The 25,491-nt window shown below is 46.0% G+C and overlaps 1 protein-coding gene across 12 annotated transcripts in view; it reads left to right on the top strand.

The window, feature by feature from the left end:
* The first annotated feature begins 239 nt into the window (after positions 1–239).
* The window catches only part of Rnf152 (ring finger protein 152), a 74,532-nt gene continuing 49,280 nt past the window's right edge, over positions 240–25,491 (top strand). For 4 of the 12 annotated variants that reach the window (XR_007588278.1, XR_007588280.1, XM_050119734.1 and 1 more), the window contains exons 1-2: positions 240–375; positions 1,489–1,611. The gene's annotated coding sequence lies outside the window, so the exon portion shown is untranslated. The other 8 variants (XM_050119737.1, XM_050119738.1, XR_007588279.1 and 5 more) reach the window with 8 other exon arrangements.

Genomic DNA, 25,491 nt, shown 5'->3' with positions numbered 1-25,491 from the left:
GGTGCCGTGAAGCAGAGCTCAGCCTCCCGCCCCCTTCAGCGCTTGGGTCTTTGGGGTGACACAAAAAGCTCCCGTTCGGTGACCAGCGCCTGGCGGAGGGTGTCCAATCCAGGACGCCGAGGGTGGCGGGGCGGATGGAAGGCGCCGCCTGAAGCCAAGGGAAGGACGGGCGGGAGCTGGGCTGCGGGAGGAGACGCCGCCACTCTGCCCGCGCCGCCCCGCAACCCGCGGCGGGAGAAGCAGGCGGCAGGCGGCCCCCAACGCGCGTCTGGCAGAGCGCGGCAGGCAGCGCCGACCCCCGGGATGCTGCCCATGCTCCCCATGCTGCTGCAGCCACAGCCAGCATAGCAGAGTCCGAGCCGGCGGCTGAGAGAGGTCAGTGAGTTTCGGTTTGTTTTCCGGCTCTGTATGCTCCCCAGTCCCGGGTGCAGAGGGGGCGCGCGGGAATGCCTGCTCCAAATGAAAACCGGGAAGGGCAACGGTAGCTTAGAATACATTTGGGGGTACCTCTTGGACTGTGACTGGGGTGGCCTATTTGGGTAAAAAAAAAAGTGCGGAGCTCGAGTGGAGTCTTCCAGGGAGGTGGTCCCGGGAGTTGCGTTTCTCCCGGGCATTGCTCGAGTTGGGAGCGCGATGGGGCCGTGGCAGCTGCCTCTGGTTCCGCTGAGTCCTGGGATGCCCCCTTGGAGCTCTGGTCCCGGGAGCTCGCCTTGTGCGTGAGCTGCGCGCGCCCTTGAGGTGTGAGCGCGCGCGTCCATGCTGTGCCCCCCAGCCTTTCCAAGCCCCGGGTAGTTCCCTGCAATCCTGTCCTGCCTTCCCAGTCCAAGATGTCCTGCTAGAAGTTGACCCCTAGCCATTCTTGGGAAAAGGGAGCCGATAGGAGGGCCAGATTCCAGGGGTCTTTTGTGCGGACCCAGGGGCCTGGGGCGCTTGCTCCTGGAAGGACAGCGGCAGGACAAAGCCAGCTGGACTTGTAGGGAGCTGCTTGGAAAGCTTTGGTCTGGGATCCCGCCTACCGTGGGGGTGTGGTGGGGGAGCGCTGCACAGATTTGGAAACAGTAGGGTAATTGACAAAACAGTGGCAGTGACTTGAAGAGGTGGTGGCCCGGGCAAGGAAAGGATGCTTGCAAATTGCAGCCCGGGTGACTGTGCGCCCGCGTTGCCAGCTGTGTGGGTTAACTAGTGTATTTTGCTAGTCTATCTTTGCCACAAGATTCTCCATCCGTACTCCTATCTTTCTGAGGGATTACTGTTGCTGGTAGCTGGTATACCGCGGGAGAACTTGGGGGCGGGGGAGACTGCAGAGGAGCTGGGAGGTGGTTATTTATTGGGGAGAGCCATGATGCCCCTTCCTTGCCCTGACAGCATTCCACCTTTCAGTCTCCCCCTCCCGGGACACCCACTCCTATCCCAGTGGCCCTGGAGGGTGCTTGGATCTCTGTCTGTGACGCATGTATCTAACCCCTTACTGCATGTGTTTCACTGCAGGCTGAACAAAGCTGGGTCCCAGTCGCGCTTCCTGCTTGTCAGCCTCTTGCTTCCCCAATGCATATGCTTTCCACTTGATGTCATCACACAGACAGGGGTGAAAGGGACGCGCGAAGGATCCAGGTAACCCCGATGATCTGTGTAACTGCCTGGGTGTCTCTGGGTTATTTGGGCCCACAGTGCTGGCCCAGGACTGCTTGGGTGGTTTCTGCTTCCACAGCATTCGCATTTGTGAAGGAGTGGGGGCTGCCCAACCAGGCAAACAAAACCTGCCCTAGCTAAGGAACTTCATTTGAATGTCTTGTTCCAACAACAAATCGCAAATGACTTCATCCTTTCCTTTTGGAGAGGCCACTGGGGGCAGCTTACATTGGAGTGTATTAGTTCCAGTGGATGGTGGGAATTTTGATGCCTGAATGTGGACTTGGATGTAAGGCAGTCTTTTTCTACAGTAGGGACGTCATCTAATGATACTGTAGGAAGACTGATAATTGTGAAGCCGATGAGAAATCTGACCAGTGCTCAGATAGGGCACTGGCTGAGCGCAGTGGCCACCTTAGGAGATAGTACTATTTCTCTCCCATCTTTTATTGTAATAGTATTTGCCATGTCATGAGCAGGGTGGACTGGCACCAAGTTACTGGAAGGGTTGTTGGGAAGGAGCAGAAAGCCTGGAGAAGACAAAGCGTCAGTTAAGTTTCCACTTGTATAGATACAAACCATTGGACTCTCCTGCATTTTATCTTTAGGCCTGTTCTTCTCTTTTCAAGGACAGGTCTATTGTGATCAGCCTCACCAGATCAGAGATTAATTTGACAGAGTGCATGGAAACCTCACCTTCAGATGGACCAGGACACACACCTCTGCATTGGCATAGAGGGCTGGACTCGGGGCTTCCTTTCCTAGGAAGTCAGATTGCAAAAGGCCACAGGTTCCTGGGATCTTTTGCCCCATGGCATCATCAAGGACTACAGTGGATGGTCTTTACAGTTTTCCCCAATTCCCTTTCAAAATAAAGTGTAAGAAACTTGAGACTCTTGTCATTCAGGTCTAGAGTAGTTTTGCTTTGAAAGGTGACTTTAAAATAAGGAGCGACACCCATGCTAATCCTATGGAAAGCTTGGAAAATAATTAGCAGTGGAGCAGTCATGTGGCTCTTGCTAAAACAAAGACTTTGGGGAGACAAGATTCCTATAATGGTGCTAGGATGGAGGTATTCTGACAAGTGATTTTTTTCTGTCAGCAGTAATTCAGGGTGTGTCCTGGGCTGCTGCAAGAAAAAAAATCACGTGATGGAATAACAGAGAATGTAATAATGCAATAGAACCAAGGGTGTGGCTTTTTTAATAGAAAAAAAAACTCACCTACAATTTTCCATCTAAGAAACAGTTGCCTGCACATGTAATTGCATGTCCAAGAACAAAGATAGCCACAGTGTAGTATTAGGTTTTATTGTGATTTTTAATCATGTGCTGTGATAACTCATAATGAAATGTTGCATTTCATTGCCCCCCCCCCCATGAGGAGTCTTTTTCCCCTGGGGGTTTAGCTTTAGGTTGGCATGGCTGACTTTTGGTTCCAAAGCTTTTCTTGGTTCTCACTAACTCATTCAGCAACTGTTCTTGGGCACTTAATAGATACAGGTCTGTGAGAGGTGCCCAGGGATGAGTGATGGGTAGAGACACAGTCGTGAATCACCCTCAGAGAGCTTGTAGGCAGAAAGAGAAATGTAAGGGACTGAGATAAGGGAAGAGCCTCCTCGGAGGCTCATGTGGCCTCTGCTTGGTTATCTTTGTCTCTAGGGTGCTCTCTACTCCCTAAGTGCCTGGGCTGGGTCAGAAGTAGACTTTTCTTTATGAACTTTGAACTCTTCAGTTGGGTTCTCCATGGCTGCTGAGGCTCAATCAATGTTGGGAGGTCATTCTGTTTTCATTTCCTCTTGACCACTGTTCCTACACCTTCTTCTCAAGGTGCTTCTCACACCGTGCTGTGCGTCAAGTTTGAACCAAAGCTTACATTTCTGTGTTACCCTATTTAGAAGACAGATGGGACAGGTAGACTTTTGTGGGCTCCTTTCCAGTCCTTTCCAGCAGCGATGTGTTACAGATTTTGCTGTAGTAAGGAGCGCTCCACATGTCCCTGCCTGGCAGCTTCTTTCCTGGGCTTACTGAGTAGAAAGGCCAGGCTCTTTGTAGTCACTCAGACCCTAAACTGATAGAGGCCTGATGGAGCTTGATCCTAAGTGATCACTGCACTCAAGAGAGTGGCTCAGGTGTCAACCAATCCCGTAATGCTGCCCAGAAGCGTGTTGCACTGTTCTGGTCCCGAGCAAGCTCTATTACCTCTTTAGCTACAATTCAGTATTTCTTGCATGTAAGTGGGAAGCACTGGGAACAGCTGTGCTACACTAGTGACTTATGCATTTCTTGTCTCATGGGGCCTGGCTCAAGACTCGGAAGGTATTTGCTGTTCCATGAGCAGTTATTGATTTTAAAAAAAGGTAAATACCTTAAAGAGTCTGGTCCATTGACTGGGGAGATGGCTCAGTGGGTGAAGTGTTTGCTTTGCAAGCCTGAGGACCGGACTTGCATTCCCAGCTCCCAAGTAAATCTGAATGTCGGAGAACACATTTGTAATCCCAGTGTCCCAACAACAAAGGAAGGAGAGACAGGAGACTCTCTGGAGGCTTATATTCCAGCTAGCCTGGTGTTTGCTGCAGAGAATGACAAAGAGACACCTTCTCAAACAAGGTAGACGGTAATGACCAATACCTAGGTCCTCTGACCTACATATGTGTGTTGTGGACACGCACATACTTGCACACATGCAAACAAAGGAACGTGAATTCATATCACACATGCACATACACATTATATACACACATGTACACATACATTAAAAACTAAGATCTTCTCCAACCTGTTATTTACTAAAGTGTTAGTATATTTACTTTTATGATTATTTCCTAATTATCAAAAAATAGAGAATTTTTCTTTATGACTGTCTGGGGTGCGGTTTGCTCTGCAGCAATAGGCTAGTAGTTATTTCCAAGGCCAATGCTAGCAGGTTTCATGCCCAGCATTATGTAACGCGGAAATGTCTTTTGCAGACTTTTTCTCCCTTACCATCTGCTTCTTGTCTAAGACTTTCTGATTTTGTTTGGAACATCCCAGGATAGAAAGGAATGGCAGGTGGGCCTAGAGTCACCCAGAAGGTGACCTGCTGTAGCTAAGACCTTAGGAAAACAGATGAGAACAGGTAGGGATGGGCTTAAAACAACTCCTGTAATTTTGATGCTTAGAAAAAGCAATTTGGCCAGGAGGCTTTTCCAGGTCAGTGGACTCACAGGACACCAGAGGGTTCTAGGGTATTCATTCAAGCTGGCTATGAGGGTGGTGCATTTTAAATCCTGCCTTGCCTTACTCCCCATACAAAGAACTGGGTGCTGTGGACCACACCTTGCAAAGGGTGTGGACAACCCTGGCTGCTTTCAGAGAGACAGTTACTTTGGGATGAGCTGGCCACTTAAACATCATTGCCCACTTTGAGATGATTCCTGGAACCCTATGTGCATAGATTAGAATCTTTAAGATTTGATATGTACTTTAAAGTTGGGCAGAGAATTTAATGAAATAGTACTGCTTTTGTCACCTTGAAGTAATTTTCAAAGATACATAGAAGTGACATAGTAAACTGAGTTAATCTTTAATCTCTGAAATGGCAGTGCTTTAGCCTAGTGATGCAGAGGCCACCCTTCCAGCCCAGATTCATCTGAGTGCAATGCTGGGAGGAGGAGCGGAGAGGGAGTTATCCAGGAGGCAGCTCCAGGGTTAGGCCAAGGGTGAACATAGTATGAGCAAGAAAGAGAAGAGAGCCCCTTGAGACTCACCTTGAAGGACATTTAACCAACTTTAAAATGTATTTCTATATTCTATGTGACCTCTTTAATGCTCTTATGAAGTTGGTTATGCTGGTGGAGGACACTTGTGGCAAAAATGAGTGCTCCCTGCCACTTACCGTCACAAAGCCCCAGTAGTCAGAAAGGTGGGGTGGGGGGAAGAAGGCATGGTTCTGCTTCTTTCAGGGCCTCTGTTGTGCTGTGGGTCCCAGGAGTCAGTGCCCATGATTTACATATATTTCAGGGTTTTCCTGGGATGGAGCTTATGTTCCTATTTTTCCTTTTGTTTTCTCTGGTTTGATCCCTGAATTCCTTTCCAGTCTTCATTTCTGCTTATGTGTGTGTACATGTAGAAGTCAGAAGACATCTTGGTGTTGTTCTAACTCAGACACCACCCACTTGGTTTTTCAGATGGGGTCTCTTACTGGCTTAGGGTTCTCTGAGTAAGGCTGGGATGGGTGACCAGCAAGCCCAAGGTACCTTCTTGCCTCTGCCTCCCTGATCTTGGTTGGCATTACAGGCATGTACCACCAATAGCTTTTCCAAAACTTAATTGCACTTTTCTTGGTTCTGGTGCATTGTGTGGCCTCAGTGTCCTTCCTCTTCCCTCTTCTCCCCCTATAGCTAATGACTCACTTCTACTCTCAGCCCAACATTTAACTGGCTCATTTGATCCCTTAGTGAGCCTTCATTATCAAAATTCTGTGGAAAGGTTGTCTCTGCTGTCTCATTTCATTCATTTTCGTTCATTCATATTCATTTGTTCACTTATTCATCATCGTTCATGACAAAGAGCACTGCATTGTTAGTATTGGAGTATCTTTCCGTTTAGTTACGATACCATAGAAACTTATCAAAGCTAACTAACGTTAAGGCAGGAGCTTTAAAGAGATGTCCAAGGATGTCTTTTGCCATTAAGCCTCCTCCCCCCCAGAGCCCTAGTGCATGACACCCTTCAGCCATTGCCCTTCTGGGTCCTGCCCAGCAGTGAAGAGGGTAGCCGAGGAACACTTCCCTCTAGGGGATGGCAGCAACTGCTATCTACATGATCTTTTTCTTCAAAAGCTCCTACAACACGAGACCTGGATGAATCTCACACCACTTGTTGTTTACCACCTTGTTAATGCACAAGGAGTGATCAATAAATACCTTATTGTTGGTGAATCTTTGACATAGGAACTGATTTTGATCTACCACAATGAAGGAACTATAGACACTTTTGTCCTATATTCTCCAAGATTAGAAAGAAGTTTGTTTCTGAACGTTTCCTCTAATTATGCTAATAATGATTAAATATGGAATTAAATTTGAATAGCAGGTTGCCCTTGCCCTTATCATAACACTATGATTGGAGGGTAAAGATTCTTACTGTTGGTCATTCTAGCAAAACTGGTCTTTTGTTTGAGCCTGTTTTTGTCTGTTATTTACAAAATCAATCAGTCAATCAACCAACCAACCATTCAGTCTTCTCCTTGGCGACACAGTGCTAGCTGCACGAGGACTTCCCGTCTCACAGATGCCCATGCAAACGAGTGATGATGGCATCTGATGGACTGAGTGACAAGGCCGACCACCGCGTGTCCTCTCACCGTTATCTTTGTGCACCTGGTTTCTGCTGGTTCTAGAACTGACGTGACCTATCATGAAGGAGAGTGTTATTACCACGGAGAGAAAGCTGGACAGGAATGCATTCACACAAACCATTCTCAGTTTGAAGAATAGAGAATGGAGCTGAGACAGATGTCTCAAAACCAGTCTGTGAAGTGACGTTCTTTGGCAGGTGTGCCAGCCGCAATGTGGTTCCGTTTGGGTTAGTAGTGTGAGATTACTAATGGCTGGAGAGCTAGACAGGGTGGCACTTGCCTTTAATCTCAGCACTTATTTACTTTACTTTATTTTTTATTGAAATAAGATCTCCTAAAATCCACATTGGCCCCAAACTTTATATGTAGCTAAACACAACCTTGAACTCCCATCCATCTCCTTCCTTTCTCAGTGCTGGGATTACAGGTGTGCACCACCTTACTAAATGTATTTATTTACTTTGTGGCTTGGGCATTGAACCAAGCGAGGTAGAGGCGACAGGTTCAGAAGTTCAAGGTCAGCTGAAGTTATTTACTGAAGAGCCTGCAGTACAAGAAACTATGTCAAAGTAATAACCACCAAAATAACAAAAACCACACAATCAGACCAAACCAAACCAACCAACCAAACAAACAAACAAAAAACTAGTTAGGAGCACATTAGAGAACTTTGTATCCTTTGGAGGGCAGGGTCAGCCTTAACTAGACCGAGTGACCCTCTGTCTTCTCCTGCCCTATGACACTGATACTTCAAAACTCCCAAGGCTGGATCCTAAGGGAATGTAACCAGCACTTGAAACATTAATCACCAGTGAATAAGCCACATATTGGATAAACAATTATATTTATTTAAGTGGTAGGTGCTTGTCTTTACCAGGTACTATTCTAACAAAAGTCTCTATTTTGTTACAGTTTAATGTATATACTTAACTCAGTATTTTTGTAAATACAAAGCTAAAGTGAAAGAGAATAAAAGAAATGTGTCTGGTACTATCTCTCAGTTTCTGATTTTTTTGCCATGTGTTTTCATATCCCTGCTCCAGGGGAGTGGTTTGAAGCAGGGAATTTTTAAAGTGTGGCGGCATTGTGTTTGACCTTGAGTAACTAAGGACTGACTGGGCATTGTTTCATTTTAAAAGTGGGAGAGAATCAACCTCCTTGAGCTGTTGTGGGAACAAGACAGACAGACAGGATATTCATAGATTATTAGAGATTACACAGCATGCTCTACATGTGGCAAGCACTAATAAATGCAGCTATTATTCACTTCAATTTTATTCAACATCTGCCACCTATCAGTGAGCAAGCCTGGTCTAACCAGCAGGTAAGCTAGCCTAGGAGATGATTTCCCCTAAATATTTATAAGGCTACAAGAGTTACAGAGGGTTCCCTGTGTACTTTATTGTCATTGAGGACTTAACATTGACATATTGTGGCATCTCTATGACTTTTTTCTCAAGTGGTTTGTAGTTTTAAAGGAACTACTGCTCAGGAGGAAGCTGGAGCCAGCTCGAAGCAGCTAGAGGAAACAAGTCAGAAAGAGAATGAGGAAACCAGAGATGCTGAGCTGACTTAGGACAACAGCTCCTTTCTCCAAGCCCAGTGAAGGACACACCAGAATGATCTTGTTGGAGCATTGTGTCGTACTTGTGTTTGCAGTCCTAACAAGCTGGTCTCTTAGCATCCTCAAGAGGCCAGTTAAAGAGATAAGCAATAGAGGCCGGAGCAAAGGCTCAGCCATTAAAGAGCACTTGCTGCTCTTACAGAGGACCCAGATTTGGTCCCCAGAACCCACATGAGTGCTCACAACCATCTGTAACTCCACTGACTGTAACTCCAATGCCTTCTGATCTCCATGAACACCAGACACATTGCTACATATACATACATGCAGGTGGATACTCATACACATAGAAAACAAATAAATCAGATTTTTGAAAAAAGAGACTAGCAACAGTGAAAAGCAGAGAAAAGAGATTTATTCACTGTGGGTACATAAGGAAGAGGGACAGATAAAGAGGTCCAGTGATCCCAAAGTACATCTTCAGGGTGCTGACATGAGGGTTCAAGAACTTCTGGTGCATTGTTGACCCATTGCTGTCTCAGCTCCAGCTCTCCTGACATGAGATCTGACAGGTTGTAGGCGCTGTGTGGAATCTCTTCCTGGGAGATAAGTTCTTCACCCAGGCTCCTGCTTTTTCCTTACCTTAGTATGAGAATCCTGGAGAAATTTCAATGCCTGGGGCTACTGCTTCCTCAGTCTGATAGCCAAGGGGAGAGGCCAGGGGTTTGTGCAGTATGTCGCTCGTGTTAGAACCTCATTAATCTGACCCTTTCCTGGGCTCAGGGGTCTTGTGCAGGGTGTGCCCAAGGCTGTCTATTGCATAGGAACACCTAGGTCACAAAACTCCATTTTACCGCTGAACAGTCAGAAGAAAACTGGGGCAAATTGCCTTTCTCTATAGAAGTTCTGTTGTGTATTATGGTTATTGTATGCCATCCCAAAGCTGATATTGTGGGCATTTGGCCAGCTCGGGCATGAAGATGGTGAAGGGGAGGATTGACCGAGCAGAGAGAAGGTGGCCTGATGTTGTTAAGGCCCTCACTTAGGAATCTGGAGTGGGTCTTTGCTTGCTGCTACTCTTCTGTTTCTGTTTTTTTAAAAGAAAGATCCTTTAATGAAGACAACAAAGTCAGACAATATAAGAAGTAAATAAAAATATACTAGAAATACAAAGCTAATGAACTATTTCAGAAATTGCCCTTACCAGTGGCTGCTCCTGAGCTAGCCCAGGCTGTTGTCCACAGCTAGGAACACGGTGAGCACTCAGCGAAGACTTGTTGGAAGCAGTGAGTTCTTTAGCAGTCACTTAAAGAGCCACACAAAGAAGGTGTGCGGCCTCTTCTCCCCGAGTCCTGGTCAGGCTGTGGTTGCTGATCACCATCAGTGTTGAGCCAGTTCACACTGAGTTTCTCGTAATTGGAGGGGTTTGATTCTAGATGTCCTTTGCTGTCTTGGTGCAATGGCATCTGCAGTATGCAGTAGGAGTCTGTCTTCGATGTTTCTCTTCTTAGGGAAATCACACAGCCCAACAGACAATCAAACTGCCTTGTCTTTTGTTCGAAGCAGGGATGTTTCTGGAACTTGCCCAATGTTGTAAACATGACAGAGCGTGGGCTTGCCTGGGGATGATGTACACACAAGACCTCATGCTTTCTTCCCAAGGATTCTAGAGAGATTTCACAATGAATCTGCTACAACACCTGGGCGAGGAAGTGAACTAGGCCTGGCTCCATGCTCTAGTATATCTTGGAAAGAAACTGCTAAGACCTTCAATCCCACAGACTCTGTAAGTACTTACCAGCTGTGTTAGATGATAACCCCTGTGTTCCTGTCTCCTCGGGAAGGATAGCAGTGCATCCAAGGCTACTATGCTGTTGTGAGCAGAGTCTGCAGCGGATTGCCAGCAGCTGGTATATTCGGTTAATTTGATGGTTGTTTCTTCTGCTACCCTCATGAATGCAGCATGGAAGGTACCATGGAATTGTTATGATCACTAAGACATCATGTTCACTGTACGTTGAGGAGCGGGATTTCTTCATTCTATGTTACCTCACCTAAGTAGAAGGCGAACAGCTTGCTTGTGCGCTGGGAATCTTGGGTGAGCCGAGTGCATTTAGTGAATAGCTTTCTAAAAGCACAATGCTCAATGCTAGTTTACTTGGTGCTTTCCTTTTCTCTCCAGTCTATTAAAATCAATGTTCATCTACCCTTAGTTTTTTTTTTTTATAACTAAGGTGTTTGATAATTACATCCGAGGTAGTTGTCACACTGTCCTGCAAGATATTTGTTAGTTTGCCATGGAAAACACCTTCACTAAGAAGGAAAAATGCCTGTTAGGTTTCAGATCCTATATCACCTAATGTGTGGAGTCTGCTCTTGGAGTTTCCAAACCTGCTCTTTTCATTGTACCCCATAGATTGAGATTCTGTCACGGCCAGGTCTAGTCTTCAATGGAAGAGAGACACCATGTAGACAGTGTAGAATTCCTTGTAAATTGGGAGGGCAGCCCTAATCAGCTTTGACGTGTAGGCTGATGTAGTCAGTGCCACTTGCCTGGTCTTCTTTGGTTCCATGTTGGGTGGCAGCACGAGGTTCTGTAGTCATTTTCCTGAAGGAAAACATGGCTCAATCTAGAGCCCAATCTTGCAAAAGGGGTGTTTGCCTGCGATCTAGAATCCTCCCACTCTCTCTGTGGAAGCGGTTGTCCACAATCTTATTTGTTTTCCCCAATGATTCTGACTTGTAAAGAAACAAATTTCTTCCTTTTATAAGTTTTCTTTTTTGCTAGGTAACTGATAGTACTCTATATAATCTGTCATACCGAATAGTTAAATATATGTTGTCTCTCCCCAGCTCATCACAGAAGTAGTGAGACAGTGATGGAAGGAGGCAGAGTGGGAATGAAGATATTCATAGAAACACGGTCGTTCCAAAGTTCAGTTTTATTCTCAAAATCAGAAGTCTCTGCTGTTTCTGTGGTGATTTCAGTTTCATTTCCAAGCATCTTGCTCAAGTCTGTTGAAGAAGTTGCTCACTGATAACGTCCACCAAATGACATGGTAGGCTATCAGAGTGTTTTCTTCCCAAACATGTAGAGTTATAAAATTTATTTTACAAACTGAGAGCTGTTTGATAGGTGGGTGTTAGCTCCAGCACACATGTGATAGGTTGCACCCGTCCTGTACTTTTAGCACTTTGGTTTAAACTGCCTGAAGACCTGTTTGTCTGGGAGGCTAGAACCTGGGAACATAAGTGACTTGGCTCAGGGCACATGGCAGGCTTATGCCAGAACAGTTAATGGCCCTGGGTGATGTGGTCACATCTGTTTTCTTTTGTGTGTGTTTATGTGTGGACAGCAGAGGGTGATCTCAGGTATTGCTCTTCAGATGGCATACATCTTTGGTTTTATTTGTTGTGCGTTTTGTTACCAAGTAGAGGAGGCTGGCTTGCTAATAAGACCCAGGGACCCAGCAATCCCTAGGTCCCCAGCACTGAGATTACAAATGCACATCACAATACCGCCTTTTTAATTCAGATATGGGACCTGCCTCATCCCTGATGCCTGCAGCACTGCATCAGCTGATCTGTCCCACAGCTCTGGTCTGTCCTCGTACCCTCACCCAGTGGGAGCCTTACTCAAAATGGGGGTGAGGAGCTGGAAAGGGAAATCACTAAAAGACGCTTCAGTGCCGCATAGTTTACTAGAAGAACCAGAGCCCCACACGAGCCTGTCTTTGGGTGCAAGGTGTATGGCTTGGATGTTCTATTTGCCCTAATCACTCTGCTGTTGGCTCAATAGCCGTCCTTGAAAATGGTGGTGTCAAATTTTTTCGGGAGTCTAGGAGTGGCTTTCCCTATCGCTTGAGCATTCCACTGTGCTGCGCAGCTTCTGAAGCCTGGTGGTGTGGCTGTTTCTACAAGTGTCACTTTTTGAAAGCCAGTGTTTGCTATTCTGTCAGATATTCCATGAGATGCCAGGACCCATACCTTTCCTGAATGCAGTACCAAACCCCACATTTGAACAGAAAAGCATTTTACAGCCCTCTTCTCTTACTATTGCCCCTCATTCCAGGAAGAATGAAGTCTCTCTTTCGACAACTCTGTTCCGTGAGTCATGCCATTTCCTTGTATGCTGAGGGAGAGCCGTAGGATGTGTCCCCCCCCAAGGCCTCTTTCCTCTTCACCCATTTATCGGTCTCCTCCCAACTCCCACAGCCGGAATTACCTCCTTCCACTTGCTCTCCTTAATCTCACTCTCTTTAACTCTGCATGACGCTGTGATCCCCTTCCAATGTGAATTCTCTGACTGTTGGGACCTTGACTTGGTAAGGAGTTCAGCTGGAGGAAGAAGAGACTAGCAAATGACCCATGCGGGACTGCTGGGCTTGATTAGTGGAAAGTGATGGTGAATTCCAATATGGACATACAGATGACTGTGACAGAGACTAGCCCATTGAAATCTCAGCATTTTAACAGTGGGATTGGATGTTTCCTTGTTGTGGAGGTACCTAACTGTGCTGTGGGATGTTTAATAGTGTCCCTGGATTCTATCCACTAGGTGCCATTGTCTAACAGTCTGATAAATCCCTATTTTTCAGGAGATAAAATTACCACCAATTGACAATCTATGTATTAGACCCCAATTGCTTATCATTATGGGATGTATACAGATGCGAGATAAGGCTCAAAGAGGAGTAATTGTTTACAACTCCTCTTGCTCTGACCTCCTGATCAGCTGTTGAGGGTCCAGGGAGGTCTCTGGATGGATGACAGAAAGAAGAAACTTGGGTCCCCAAAGTGGCCATGTGGAGGTGAGCCCGTGATATGCAGCGACTTAGAATGCAAGGTGAAGAAGAGGTGAAGTGTTTTTGCACGAGGCTGCTGAGATTTGGGGACATTTGCTGTAGCTCTCAGTCTACCCTGACTAACCTTTCCTGACACCAGGATGAAGGGAACCAGCTGAAGCGTATGGGCCAGTCTTCCAGGGATGAGGGAACGTAGGGATTCCACCATGGGTCAAAGGCCAGAGTTTCTGTGTGTTTGTTTTGTATAGTATCAGCCTGCTTGCTATAATTCATGTAATTAGTATATTCTGTCTTAAATTAAGATGATAAATGAGTTTGTTATTCCTAACACTGTAATCATTTGGATATGAGAGTACCTGCCTGTGCTTTGAGTAAACAGTGATCAAGCATCAAGTTTACTAGCTGTTTTGATCTTTCCCCGTGTTTCGGAGTCTGTAGTGTAAGACCAAGCTGAAGCATTATGGCAGCGTATGTTTAATGTATCTTAATGTTGACAGTTGTTGATGCTCTGCAGTCACAGCTATTAACCACACCATCAATAAACAAATCACTGTATCATTTGAGCATCTTTGAAGCAGATTCCGGTATTCAAAGTCCTTCTAAATGATGTGGCTTAAAAACCTGGGTGCAGAACTTGCTTATCAGCCTAAACTCAGTGTACAGTGCTAGGTTTTTTTTGTAGCAGTTAGCTGTGCTTGCCTTTATGTCGAATCATTGGCCGAAATATGTAAGTCCAACAGTTTTCTCCGGGGCCCATGTGGATGACAACAATGGATGTATTTATGGACACAATGGCTATTTGTGTACTAGCCTTTTGGTGGCTGAAAGCTTTCTGTCGGTTTGACCCAGGGCCTCATGTGACTGCTCTGTTGACCAGGATTCTGTCCATTCTATGGAGGACCACTCCCGTGATGAATTTCACCTTGTCCGTCACAACCTTTGCCAGGCTACAGAGGACAATCAGACTTGACAGCAAGACAGTGAAGTCTCTTTCTAGTAACAGTAGTGAAGACATATAACTTACAAATACCTATATTTATCTGTGTTTTGTGCATAAGTCGAAACCTCCCGATGGCCCTGCAGGGAGAGGTAGATGGTTGTCAGGAGCACTGAGATGCAGGTGAGCACAGTCAGGTTATGAGAGAAGTTAGACACCTCTCTCATAATCACAAAGGTGGGATTAGAGCACAAACACAGCTCTAGAGTTAGTGGTCCTTGCGGCCATTGCAGAGTGCTGACTCAGCTTTCAATCTGTCCAGCGATTTGTAACTTCATCTCTGGAATGAGCACTTGTGTGTGGCAATGAAAATCTTCTTGGTGTTGTGCCTCCTTGTGTGTGGGTCAGGTAATTTTCCAACTTGGCTAATGCCATTTGCGTCATGTATTTCATAGCATTTCATGCTCCAGTGACGCATCCTCTATGCTCCAGCCAGGTCCTAACTTGGCAAGGTGATGGATTACTTTTATTGAAAGAGGCTACTTTGCAGGAATAAGAATGTTTGTACACAGAATACAAACGCTAGGTCATAATAGATGAAGTAGTAGTACAGTTTTAGGGGGTGGATAACTTTGTGTCAGAGAACCTAGGAAGGATTTGTGGGGGGAAAAAGTAGCATCCAGCATCCTTTGAAGACTAGATAGCATTTGTCAGGCTGTAGGGCAGGCAGGAAAGGCAGTAACAAATAAACAACTGCAGGAGGTAGGAGAGGGTGCATCTTTTCCTCTGGAGAGAAAACAGTGTGCATGGCTGGAGCATGGAGGATGCATGGCTGGAGCATAGAGGACGTGTGTTTGGAACATGGAGGATGTGTGGTTGGATCATGGAGGACGTGTGGTTGGAACATGGAGGACACGTGGCTGGAGCTTGGAGGATGCATGGCTGGAGCATGGAGGATCCGTGGCTGGAGCATGGAGGATGCGTGGCTGGAGCATGGAGGACACGTGGCTTGAGCATGGAGGATGCGTGGCTGGAGCATGGAGGACACGTGGCTGGAGCATAGAGGATGCGTGGCTGGAGCATAGAGGATGCGTCACTGGAGCATAGAGGACATGTGTTTGGAACATGGAGGACTTATGGTTGGAACATGGAGGACGCATGGCTGGAGCATGGAGGATACACGGATGGAGCATGGAGGATGCAGTAGAAATGTGTGAGAAAGGAGGGAGACAGCTGGTGAGAACAGGGACTCCAGTTATTTGTCAAGAACATAGGTTTTGCATCTGGAGAAGGAAGTACGCATGAAGCTGTTTTTAGATGATGAATCCAACAGTACTTAGTATGAATTGAAGCAGAGGACAAAAAAGATGAGGATATCCACGAGGCCCACAGAAGATACGGTGAAGGCCTGAGCCTGGGGGAGGAGAGGAAATGAGTGCCCGGGTCCTCAGAGGAAATTCATGAAGTTTGGGAGATGGCCCAATGGTAAGAAGCAGGTGAATGGATTTTTTTTCCCACCAGAGTTAATAAATGGTGTTGACAAATTCCAGTTAAGGGCCAGACTCGGAGAAATCAGTGTTGACCTTGGAAATGGCATTGCATAGAGGCCAGCAGCACCTGTGGGAGCCAATCTCCAAATGTCCACACGATTCAGGCTAAACCACATTGTCCACAGTGAGAAAGACTCCTGGAAAGTTGTCTTTAGAAGGACACAGTTAAAAAACTGATGGAACAAAGGAAAAAAATGGCTCTTAAAAGAGAATATTTGCATGCTCTGAAATCAATGGTGTTATATTAGCATTGTAGTGTAGATGGATTTATAGTTATTGCTACCAAATTGATATATTTCTCCTGGATTTAAACTACTTAAAATAGTTTTTGGACTTTGTATAAAATTAGTTCCTGTGGTAGCCAGACTAAAGCATAGGGAATCTGGTGAAGGTCCCCTCTCCACACAAACGGCTTAATTCTCCAGTTCCCAGACAATACTGGAGTTGTTGGTTCCTCAGGAATCTTTGGCCCTTTATTCTTCTACCTTATGCAAATCCCGACTCTGCCTTGCTTGCTTCCTTCAGACGCCACCTCTGCTGCCTCCAGCATCCTGCAAGCCTCAGTGCGGCCTGTGCACACCCAGCTGCTGAGCGGGCAGTGACAGATGTGCACTCTTTGAAGGGAGGGCCCGGCTGATATCTACATTTCTGGCTGTAGCTGGTTCTTTTTACTATTAAAAAGCACGAAACTTTGTATTTCTACCTAGTTTCAGATCTCTTTAAGGACTGTAGTAATAGCATGCTTTTTATTTTATTGTTTGTGAAATTTCCCCACACTATTTTGGATATTGTGTCCACCATGGTGCTGGTTGGTTGAGGGCTCTATCATCACGAAACTCTTTTATTTTTATATACACTAATTACAGCTTGCTAGGTGGATACGTAGCCAGAACTGTAAAAGGTTGGTTATTACCACTGGCTTAGCCAAATGTGTTTATTGCTTAGGAGACGTTGACATGTGAGTCTCTCTCTCTCTCTCTCTGTGTGTGTGTGTGTGTGTGTGTGTGTGTGTGTGCATGCGTGTGTGTGTGTGTGTCGTATAGAAGTTGAACCCAGGGTTTAAATAAGATGAATGTGACCTCTGTCATTGAACCTGCTCCCTGAGAACTAACCTTTGTGTGGTCAAACTGTGTGGAACTCTGTGCAAGTTGTAAAAAGAGTCAGCAGTGTTCAGGGGAGACAGATCAGTTGGTGGAGTGTTTTGCTATGCAGGCATGAAAACCTGAGTCGCATCCCTAACATCCGTGCAAAAAGATAGGTGAAGTAGCAGACACTTTTACCCACAGCAAGGGAAGGTGGAGACTGGTGGATCCCTGGGGCTCATGGCCCAGCCAGCCTAGCTGAATCTGTGAGTTTCCAGCCAGGAAAAACTGCGACTCTAAAACAAGGTGGATGGAGTCCTGAGGACTGATACCCGAGGCTGGCCCATAGGTGGATGGAGTCCTGAGGACTGATACCCGAGGCTGGCCCATAGCCTTCCCAGACATGCACATATCCAAGCATGTGTACCTGCATGTGCACTCGTGTGAACGTGTCCGTGCGCGTGCACACACGCTCACACACGCACAGTGCAATTTGCAGTGGTAGTCCCAACCAGGTTTTAAATATGTAAGTTGCAAGTTTTGAATAAAATTTTATGTAATAAGTAACTTTTGTATTTGTACCTTTGAAACTTAAAAATTAACAACTAACAGGTACTAAATCCCAAGGTTTCTAACTATTTTCCACTTGGATTGTCATAGTAATTTAGAAATGGGTTATGCATTTTTAAATGTATATTTAAATGTTTATATAATTTTAAATATTTTCATTAATTCTTTGAGAATACTTTGATCAGTGTTCACCCTTTCCCCAACTCCTTCCACGTCCACCCTCTCCACCTTGCCCTCTACACCAACTGAACTTTGAACTTTCTGCTTTATTTTCTCCGAGTCCAGTTTGTGCTGCCTCTTGGGAGTGGGGCCTGTCCTGGAACACAGTTGACCTATCGGGCCATTAAAGAAAAGTGACTTTAGCTGTCTCCGAAGGTCTTCAGTGCTGGTAGCTCCTCAGCGTGGGGTGGGATTCCGTGCCCACCTCCCCACCTCTCCACTCCCCACACGGGGCTTTTCTCTGGCCTGAGCTTGCACAGATCTTGTGTATCTGCCCCGTTTTGTGCAGAAAGCATCGTTTCCTTACTGCCATCTCCCACTTCTGGCTCTTACACTCTTTCTCCCCCTCCTTGGCGATGACCCCCGAGCCTTCTGAGGGGCGCGTACACCCGAGCCTTCTGAGGGGCACGTACATTCCGTTTAGAGCCGAACACGCGGCAGTCATTTATCTTCTGCACTTTGAGCAGTCAAAGGTCTCTGTGTTAACCTCTGTCTTCTGAGAGGATCAGGCAGAAGGCACAGCAGCTCGGATTGTTCTAGAAAGGGGGAAATGAGGATGGAAGTCTTGCATTCCACCGTTAGAAGCACTGAGAGACTCTCTGCTATTATACTACTGTGATTTTTATGACAGTGGGGCTGGAAAAACGGCTCAGTGGGTAAATTGTTTGCAAGCATGAGGATTTGGGTGTAGAACTCAGAATCCACTTAAAATGTTAGGTGTGATGTCACACACCTGTGATCCCAGCACCTGAGAAGCAGAGGCAAGTGGATCCTGGGGGCTTGTGGGGGCTTGTTAGGCAGGCAGTCAATCTAGTCAGTTACTGAGCTCAAGTTCAGTGAGAAACTTCGTCCTCCCAAAAGATGAGTATAGAGAAAAATAGCCATGCTGATTTCTGGCCTCTATATATGCAGACATATGTGCACACATATCCACACCACACACATGTTCACCTGGAATCTCTAACTCACTCCTGCTTGATCCAGAAAGCCCCATTCCTGTCTCTCCAAACCCCCAACCTCTCAGAGAATCTAGAGCAAAGAAAAGGCGTCAAAAAGCCCAGTTCCACACTTGGTGGCTGTGGCAGCTCCTCCCCTGAAGGCGCCAGTAGCCCAAGACCCCACCTCAAGTGGTCAGCTTTTGACCATACTTGGGCACAGCTCAGCTTGTAGGGGACACATCCTTACCCCCCGCCTACAGGGTATATTAAACTCTCTGTTTTAGTTCAGGTCTGTAACTCTTTCCCGTCCCCATCTCTGAGACTGGAGGACTTGCCTGGGAATAGCTTTGCTCAAATAAATTTGTTCTTTTACTTGTCAGTTCAGCTTGGTTTGACTTACTGTGTTAGTGGTGCAGCCTATTATTGTGTTACAGAAAACTGATTAACACACATGTGCATTCACACATACGCTCAAAGTTTATAGTGTTAGCTATTGGGAAGTGCAGCGAAAACACACTGCTCTAAGAAACAAAGAAAATTCACCAAATTCCTGATGAATTGTTTATTCCCTACAGAGATGCAGTAAAAACGGAATCCTCAGAAGTCTGAGGATTTTTATTCCAGACACTCTTTGATAAAGTAATAATAGAGTTTTAATTAATTATCTTATTGTGGTTATTTTGTTTTTGCACCCGAAATTCATCTGGAAATTATAGTGCAACAAATAGCAGCTAGAGCCACGATGGTAGTAATTACATCAATGGCATACTTGTGGAAGTGGCAAATGGTGAGCTCATTCAGAGGGAAGCCGGCTTCAGTAGAGCAGCAAATGCCGTCTGAACGCAGGGCAAGCCAGAAAGGAAGGAGGCTGGGAAGACGGGTGGAGTTTCAGGAATGTTTGAGAAGTTAACAATCAAATCGGCCAGACTTAACTAAGAGTTCTTTTTTCTCTTTTAATTAGATATGACTGAAGTCATTATTATTGACATTGAGGTTTATCCGAATAGTTTTGGTCTTTGGAAAGTCTCATTGACCAAGGTGGGACTTTAGACATCAGCTTTGCTGCACTTGCAGACGCAGAACCATTTCTGTGATCTTCACAGGAAGGTTTGTTCTCACTGTGAACATGTTACGAAGTCAGGCTATCCATTCTTCCTAAGTGCATTGTTTCCATTTACAATAGTTGAGAAAGCCTGAGACAGGAAGGGCTGGCTTCGCAGGTCAGGTACTCTGCAGCCCTGAGGTGAACTTTGAATTGTTTCTCTGAGAACAAGACATTCTGTTCATGGTTCAGGAATCCAGGCTGACCATCTGAGGACTCAGCATCAAATGCCACCAGCCAAAGCCCCGCCCTGCAGGCTGCTGGGTGGCATCCTGGATTTTGTCATTAAAGTCTCATTCTTTGGGCTGGAGAGATGGCTCAGTTAGTAAAGCAGTTGGCTTATAAGCAAGCACAAAGACTTCATCTTGATCCCCAAAACACAGGTCAAAAGCTGGCATGTGTTGTGGCATGCACTTGTAATCTCAGCATCAAGGAGATAGAGGCAGGGCATCAGTCGGCCTCACTAGTCTTCCAACCTGGCCAAAAACTGCAGGTCCCAGTGCGAGACCCTGCCTCAGGTGGTTAGCACCTGAGGCTGACCTCTGGCCTCCACACAATGCACAGTTTTGTAAACACATGTACACACAATTCTTATTCATTGTGTTGTAGAAAAGATAGCATGTGTTTTGGTCTTGATGGGGATCGAGTGTCTTCTCTGCCTCTTGTCAATCCTTCGGTCCTGGAGAGCTACTCAGTGTTGGTACACCTGGCAGAGCGGGCGGCACGGCGAGGCGAGCTCAGCGGGAGGCTAGCACTGGTAATGTAGGTGCTGGAGAGCTCAGCGGGAGGCTAGCACTGGTAATGTACGTGCGGGTGAGCTCAGCGGGAGGCTAGCACTGGTAATGTAGGTGCTGGAGAGCTCAGCGGGAGGCTAGCACTGGTAATGTACGTGCGGGTGAGCTCAGCGGGAGGCTAGCACTGGTAATGTAGGTGCTGGAGAGCTCAGCGGGAGGCTAGCACTGGTAATGTAGGTGCTGGAGAGCTCAGCGGGAGGCTAGCACTGGTAATGTAGGTGCGGAGCGTTTTCAGGGTACCTGGGTGGTGTGGTTCTTGAACGACAGGCCAGGGTAGGAGGTGGGGCAGGTTTGGGGACGTGAAGATGATTCGGAGTTGGGAAGCTGGTTGGTAGATGGATGAATTGTCTCGTCTCAGTTCTTTCTGTTTTCGGTCTGTGATCTCTGTGCTGAAATAACAGCGCCCCATGTGAAGGGTAACCCTCACTTTCGTGGAATTGGCACAGCTCTACAGATGCCTATACTACCATTGGGTCAGGGGTAAGGATTGTGGCATGAAAAACCAGAGGAGCCTAAGAAGGTCAAAGCTCCGTCTTCAGGTGCCCCCTGCGTGGTCCCCCTGGGCAGTTTTGTCTGGACTACAATCAGCTCCTTTTCATTGGGGTTGAAATGAGGTCTACAAGGTATGGTAGAAAAATAAGACTTGGACTGTTTCTTTGTTGGTTCACTCTAAAAGAGCCACCCCTCCCCTCCATATTTTACACCAGGAGAGGAAAAAGTGGTTTGAAGCAAAACCTAAAATGGGCAGAGTTTAGACCGGGATGGGCTTCACTGAATTAAAGGCATCTGAAGTTTTTTCTTAAGGTAGTGACATTTGGGGAGTGAGGGACCATTTGTTTCCCTCCTGATTTTGCTGGGGTGGCAGAGAACCAGAGCGAGCCTGAGCTTAGACTTTAATGAATAAATAAGGAACTGTGGGCGATGAGACATGAAATGTCTCACGCTGTGTCTGTGTCTATCGACCACGGTAAACTCTACCCTAGGAGGCCACGGGAAACAAAACCCGCTTCCCTTTAGAGTGAGGGCCACCTCACAGCAGAATCTGGCCACCCAAGCTTCCATGCCACACAGCCACGTCATACCTTTGTCACCCTAAGAGCAGAAGATTGGTGACAAATGTGCATGCAGGAAGGTAACATATCTATACTTTCACATGTTCTTTTTCTCAGAGCGTGATGTGTGGAAGACATTGGAATATCTTCCTGGCATCGTAAGGTTTATGGTGGTGAGTTGTGGGCTCACTTAACTCTCCCTCCTGGGATTGAGCTCAGTGAAAGAACGTGAGGTAGAAGCCTTAATCAAAACGCAGTGGAGGGTCTTGAGAGATGGCTCATTGGTCAGAGCACAGGCTTTTCTCACAGAGCCTGGAGCTTGGCTCCTAGCACTCATATGATAACTAACTTATAACTCCAGTTCCAGGAGCTCCAACACCCTCCTATGGTCTCTGCAGGTATTGCACACATGTGGTAAACACTCAGACAAGCAGGCAGGCATGCATGCACACACATGAATATAAATAAAGTTAAAACAAAAAAATATTAGCAGTTTTAGTCCACTTTAATTGTCCTGTTTTCTCTATAGAAGTCTGGCCAAAGATTGTTAACATGTGAACTCTTGCCTTATTTTTATGCCATTGTGCTAAGCTAATGGAGGCATGCAATGGTGCTTAAGGGCTTGTCTGAGCTCCTGGAGGCAATGCTTTCTGATGCCGAGGGAGATGTGTGCATCTGTGGGTGCACAGATGCATGAATAAGATGAATAAGTCTATGCAGCTGCACGTTCTTGGGGATAAGCTTCCAATCCTTCCACTGAAGGTGCGAGCATAAAGGAGAATAATGCAGACTAGTTTATAATTTACTGCAAAGTGGTTATCTTGAGGCACAGGGATGTCAGTGACTTAATTCCACAATTACCGTCTCCTAGGTCTGATCAAGCAAGATGGCATCTCCAAGTCAGGTTTGTTCAGAGGTAGGAGTCATTTTCTTTAAATCTCCCTAAGTGGATCTTTATAGGAGATCAGGAACACTCAGGTTCCTTAAAAGTGTGGCTAGAAGGTGGCCCCTGACCCATTTGGGCTGTCCCCTCCTTGCTGGACTGGAGTCTGTCAGTAGTCACTGAGATGGAAAGATGGCCCAGTGAGGAAACTGCCTTCTGTGCCCACACGAGGACCTGGATTTGAATCCAGTGCTTACCTAAAAGCCTGGGTGTGGTGCATGTGCTTAGACTCCCTGTCCTGGGGAGGAAGAGGCAGGAGGATTGTTTTTTATTGTTTTCATTGAGCTACACATTTTTCTCTGCTCCCCTCCTTTCCTCACCCCTCCTCTTCTACCCTCTTCCCATGGTTCCCATGCTCCCACTTTACTCAGGAGATCTTATCTTTTTCTACTTTCCACATACATTAAATCCACGTATGTCTCTCTTAGGGTCCTCTTTGTTGTCTAGGTTCTCTGGTATTGAAATTTTTGGTTAGTTTTCCTTTGCTTTATGTCTAAAAGTCACTTATGAGTGAGTGCATATGATATTTGTCTTTCTGGGTCTGGGTTACCTCACTCAATAAGATGTTTTCTAGATCCATTTATTTGCCTGCAAATTTCAAGATGTCATTATTTTTTTCTGCTATGTAGTACTCCATTGTGTAAATGTACCACATTTTCCTTATCCATTCTTCAGTAGAGGGGCATTTAGGTTGTTTCCAAGTTCTGTCTATGACAAACAATGCTGCTATGAACATAGTTGAGCACATGCCCTTGTGGTATGATTGAGCATCCTTTGGGTATATACCCAAAAGTGGTATTGCTGGGTCTTGAGGTAGGTAGGTTGTTTCCTAATTTTCTGAGAAATCACCATACTGAGATCGAAAATAGCTGCGCCAGTTTGCATTCCCACCAGCAACGCAGGAGTGTTCCCTTTACCCCACAACCTCTCCAGCATAAGTTGTCATCAGTGTTTTTGATCTTGGCCATTCTTACAGGTGTAAAATGGAATCTCAGAGTTGTTTTGATATGCATTTCCCTGTTGGCTAAGGATGTTGAGCATTTTCTTAAGTGTCTTTCAGCCATTTTACATTCATCTGTTGAGAGTTGTCTGTTTAAATCTGCACTCCTTTTTTATTGGATTATTTGTTCTCTTAATGACCAGTTTCTTTTGAATGATGACTCTGAACTTCATTGCCTCTCCTACTGCATTGCTGGTGCTATCTGGGTTTGTTTGGTGCCGAGTTTTAAGTCAGATTCACGTCTGCAGTTGGCAGTATGGCACCATAGAGTCCAATCTGCTTTAGACGTGGTTCCCTGTGTGACTGACAGTTGCATGGAGAGTGGACATGCACCCTCACCTTAAGTGAAAATGTCCTGATCTCCTTGACGTATACACAGGTCTGTGTGAGTGTATGTGTGTGTATGTGAGTGAGTGTGTGTGTGTGTGTGTGTGTGTGTGTCCATGGAGGGCCGAGGAAGGATCTAGCTTCTGGAGCTAGAGTTACAGTCTTTGTAAGCTGCCTAATGTGGGTGCTAGGGACTGAGCCTGGACCTGCTACAAGAGAATTAGGTGTCCATAACTCCTAAGCCAGCCTATCTCCAGCCTCCTGGATGGCTTTTAAATGACTCTTTGCTCCCTCTTCCCTTCTCTTCATCCCAGGGAGCAGCAATAAAACCCAGTTGAAGATGAATTTGTCACCTGTTCTCTTTGTCATATTGACGCTCCTGAATGCCATTCTGAAAAGTGCCCATTTTCAATATCTAATGGGTGAGGTGGCCTAGAGCTAAAGGCTTGCCCTGAAGCGGCTGCAGTTCAACCTTGGGAGCCCATGCAAATGTGGAGGAATGAATCAATTTCACAGGTTTTCCCTGGCCTCCATACAGCTGCCATGGCACACAAACACAATGATGATGACGATGGTGATGATGATGGTGGTGGTGGTGGTGGTGATGAATGTACGAAATAAATAAGCAATTCTGAACAGGCTTGCTTGCCCAACCCAGCGTTCCTGAAGGTCTAGCCATCTCTCACGTGGCTGTAGTAGTTGAGGCTTTGGTAGTGCTCTTTGGAAGTTTCATAAGTTCCTCTTCGTCTCCCACAGCTACTCACAGGGACTTGTCAGTTTAGGAAATGCTGCTAAATGTTCTTTGTGGTTTTGTTCTTCTTCAAGTGTCTCTGGTTTACCAAGGTGCATTCTTGGTGCTAAGGGATGGACTATGTCAGCCATGCACTGTGAAGGAGACTGTGGGTCAGAGGGAAGATGGTAGAAAAGTCAGAGCTATTGCCTTGGGTACAGTCACTTATGTCAGCAGGACATAGTGAACACTGGATAAAGGGATGGATGAGGCACTGTAGGAGCACAGTAGACAAAGAAGGGGTCTGAGGGATCCTTGAGGAACAGCATGGGCAAACATGTTGGAAACGCCGGAGTAGCGTGAGGTAGAGGAAAGCTGAGGGCCTATTGGCCTCCTCCTGTTGGTGGTGGGTATATAAGAGGTAAAGGTGGCAGGGGTACCCTATGATTTTCTTCTGCCAGCCAGGTTTGTCACATGAATTAGTAATTTAGATAGAACAGCTGGGAACCAATGCTCAGAACTTCATGTTTCGTTTATCCTGGCAGCCATTTCCTTTCCAGTTCTTGAGCTGGAGTTATCACTAATGAGTTAAACATTTCAAAACCCAGAGCAGAACTAATTAATTTTTGAAATAAGTAGACATTTAAATCTGAGAAAGACACCTTACATTTTTTTTCTGGTGGTGTTTAATATTTTCAAGCTGACACGATGTAGAAAATGGTCTTGATTCCCACGATGATTAGGGGTCGTCATGGCACATTTATGCTGGTGACAAGACGTGCTATCTGGTTTCCATCTCCCAGTGTCTCTCACAGAATTCATAAACCTTTGTGATTTGCTGGGCAGTTTATGAGAGAGAGAGAGAGAGAGAGAGAGAGAGAGAGAGAGAGAGAGAGAGAGAGAGAGAGA

This window comes from Alexandromys fortis, unplaced genomic scaffold (genome assembly GCF_014885135.2).
Source record: "Alexandromys fortis isolate MF-2015 unplaced genomic scaffold, M_Fortis_MF-2015_v1.1 scaffold_96, whole genome shotgun sequence".
Lineage (NCBI taxonomy): Eukaryota > Metazoa > Chordata > Mammalia > Rodentia > Cricetidae > Alexandromys > Alexandromys fortis.
The sequence above is the reverse complement of the archived record's forward strand: the minus strand, read 5'-3'. Positions and strand labels throughout refer to the sequence as shown.